Raw genomic sequence first — 3,209 nt, 5'->3', positions numbered from 1 at the left:
AAAAAAAAAAAAAAAAAATAGAAATGAATGAAAAAAAAAATATATCACAAAGCTCACTCTTCTAAGATTCAGCCACTTTTTTTGAATATGTGCTTCCCAGGTTGTTGCAAGACTTTGGTTAATTTCCAGAGTTCTGAAACAGTTGAGTCTGACTGTTTTGTCAGTTTTCTTTGTTTTAATGGAGGAGTGGAAATTTGGAGTTCCTTTCTTTGCTATTTTCACTAACATCACTCCAGCGAATGTTTTAATAATGCACTTAGTAACGGGTTTAGAATCCCTTGCCCTTGACTTCGCTAACCCCCAACATCAAATTCTACCTCTGTTCCTGGGACCCTGCTAGAGAAAGTTGCAAACACGTAAAGGTCAGGTTCCATTATTTATTTATGCTCTCCACCTCAGTTATGTTCTCTACATTGCAGTCTTTCCATTCCTCCCCTATTGACTACAAGTAGCTGTTCCAAATTTCTTCCACTCTCCTCAAGTTTTGCATACAATTCCTGTCTGTCTCACTTTGTCCTCATGAATTCCACAATTCAAAATCTATTTGTATCTTATTTGTATTTCTCTTAGTAGAATTCCTGCCTTGATTTAATTCCTGCATTTATGTTTACTAGCTGCGTAATATTGAACAATTTACCCCTCACTTTGTCTCAGTTTTCTCATTCTCAAAGGATCAGTGTAAGGATTAAATAAAATAATCCATGTACACCTCTTAGAACAGTTTCTTCAATACATCTTCGCTATCAGCCTCATCATTATCAGCATCAGCATCATCATTATCACCATCATCATAATTACCCCGTTACTCCTATCTTTAAAGCATGTGTCTGTCCTCAATACCAGTGTTAACCTGTGCTCTCTTGACCCCATCTCTTCTATTATTTGTACTGAAATGATTTCCTGCCTTAAATATCTAGTACTGACTCTTCTCCCTTGGCCTGAAACTCATTCAAGTATGCAGATCTTTAAAATTCAAAACAAAAGGAAAAGTAAAATAAAATACAAAACCAAACAGAAAACCTAATACCACTCTCTCCCACAAACTGCTAGTCCATCTTTTCCTGTCCTGCCAAATTTCTCCAAAGTTCCCTTTTGTTACTCATTGATCTCTTCCAATCTAGATTCTACCCGCCCACAACATTGCTGTAAGGCAATGGCCTAATCCTTTAATTCAAATAACCTTTTCAGTTCTCATTCTCCTGATCTCACTATAATATCTAATAGACTTTACCTGGTTTCTCCTAACACTAAATTCTTCTGGGTCTTTGCCCATTTCTTCCTATGTTTTCATTCTGGCTGCTTTATTGGGACAGGGGTCAGTCTTCAGCTGCTTGTCTGCACTCGAGGGAGTGTGGAACGTCTTATGTCTCATAGTTTTCACTAGTTTCGTTATACCTCTGTTCCAGTCCTGTTAGTGGGAGGCAAATTTAGTGCCTCAGTCCTAAGTAAAACCTGTAAAAGCTATGCCAAGCAAGCCAGCTTTGGTGCGCTAGAATGTATAGAATCTATAGCGTCTTTTAACATTACTCTTGGATTCCTATAACAGAATCTCTGTATCTACCCACTTCCATGCATCCTGCAGATGGTTGACAGATATTCCTGAAACATACAAATAGCTAACAAGGTCATAGACAGGAGGGGCAGGAAAAGTAGTAGGGGGAGGGGAAGAAGAAGAGGAAGAACAAGAAGAGGAAGGAGAAGTAGAAGAGGAAGAAGCAGCAGCAAAAGCTGCCTTATACATCATAATTATATAAAATACAATTAAAATGCATTTTTATAACTTCATGCAGTTTTAGTAATATAGTTGCTAACATTTTATATTTAATTAACATAGGCTTTCTGAAAAATGTTTATTGCTAGCCTTCCTTTAATGAAGAGCTATTTGGGCTGGGCACACTGGTTCAGCCTGTAATCCCAGCACTTTGGGAGGCCAAGGTGGGCGGATCACTTGTGCTCAGGAATTTGAGACCAGCCTGCCAATGTGGTGAAACCCTGTCTCTACTTTAAAAATATAAAAATTAGCCAGGCGTGGTGACCTGCATCTGTTGTCCCAGCTACCCAGGAGGCTGAGACAAGAAAATTGCTTGAACCCAGGAAGCCGGAGGTTTCTGTGAGCCCAGATTACGCCACTGCACTCCAGCCTGGGTGACAGAGCTAGACTCTGTCTCAAAAAAATAAAAAATAAAGAGCTCTTTATATGTAGCCCTACCTTTTACATTAAAACAATACACATGCTAAAGTCTTCACAAAGTCAATTTCTTAATATGTTGAGGCACCATATCGTTTTGTTTACATTATTTCCTAGAAAACCAATGGAAGGTAAATTTTAGCTTAGTTCAAGTCAAACTATTTGAAAACAATGAAAATTTCCAAGTATTTTAAATGTAACTGAGGATTATGCTAGCAAGCTTTTCTGGGGCCTGGTTGCTCAAACAGTCCTGGATTTAAAAAATAAATAAATAAAAGAATAGTTAGAACAAGTAGGAAGTGGGAGAATGCTAGCACAGTCAATGAGAGAAAGTGACAGTGATGCCTTGCCATACCAGGATTCAAAGATAATAGCTTCAAACCTGTGAAATAGTAAAGGTACAGTAGTCATGATGAAAATAGTCTGAGCCACAATTGAGTTCTAGGTCTGTCTTACTCTAGAGCTTATGCTTTTTAATTACTAGGTTATATACTGCCTCTCTTGTCTCTGTATCATGTCAATTCTCTGATTAAAATCTGGATTTACAGGATGAAGACCAAACTTCTCTGCTGTCTTTCAAGCTCCGCCTTAATTTTTCCTCCACCTACCTAGCCAGTCTTATTCTCTGATAATCCCTAAAGCAATTATGCAATTTAGTCAGATCAGTTTCCATACTGTGCGTCAAATCTGCCGTGTCCATTTCTTTTCTTTTCTGTTCTTTTCTTTTCTTTTCTTTTCTTTTCCTTTTGGCAAGGTCTTGCTCTGTTGCCCAGGCTGAAATGAAGTGGCCCAACCTCGGCTCACTGCAACTTCCACCTCCTGGGTTCAAGCAATTCTCCTGCCTCAGCCTTCCTGGTAGCTGGGATTACAGGCACCAGCCACAACGTCCAGCTAATTTTTTCTTTTTTCTTTTGAGACGGAGTCTGACTGTGCCACCCAGGCTGGAGTGCAGTGGTGCAATCTTGGCTCACTGCAACTTCCACCTCCCAAGTTCGAGCAATTCTCGTGCCTCAGCCTCCTA

Source organism: Rhinopithecus bieti, unplaced genomic scaffold (assembly GCF_001698545.2).
Source record: "Rhinopithecus bieti isolate Rb0 unplaced genomic scaffold, ASM169854v2 scaffold_82708, whole genome shotgun sequence".
Classification (NCBI taxonomy): domain Eukaryota; kingdom Metazoa; phylum Chordata; class Mammalia; order Primates; family Cercopithecidae; genus Rhinopithecus; species Rhinopithecus bieti.
Note: the sequence above shows the minus strand (reverse complement) of the source record.